Source organism: Sinocyclocheilus rhinocerous, unplaced genomic scaffold, assembly GCF_001515625.1.
Source record: "Sinocyclocheilus rhinocerous isolate Xijiao unplaced genomic scaffold, SAMN03320098_v1.1 scaffold1155, whole genome shotgun sequence".
Taxonomy (NCBI): Eukaryota; Metazoa; Chordata; class Actinopteri; order Cypriniformes; family Cyprinidae; genus Sinocyclocheilus; species Sinocyclocheilus rhinocerous.
The window spans coordinates 890,681-890,981 of NW_015629044.1; positions in this window are offsets into that span (position 1 = coordinate 890,681).

Genomic DNA, 301 nt, shown 5'->3' on the forward strand with positions numbered 1-301 from the left:
ATGTCTTGCCATATCCGTGCGTGCAAAGGTTCTGCGCGATCCTCTTGTTTAATATTCTCTGAATCCGGCTCAAATTGATATGGCCATCCTTAACTAAACCGGAGTAGACGGAACTTGCTGCTTTCGCAAGGGGCGGGGCAGTACTGAAACACCGTCTAAGCTGTTCGCCAATTACAACGCACTGGGACAGCTAACCAATCACATCACATTTCATTTTTCGGAAGGCGGGCCTTCATCAACCCCGAAACTAATCGAGCCGTTTGTGCCAGGCTGGGGAGAAAGGTATTGTAATAATGTAAAT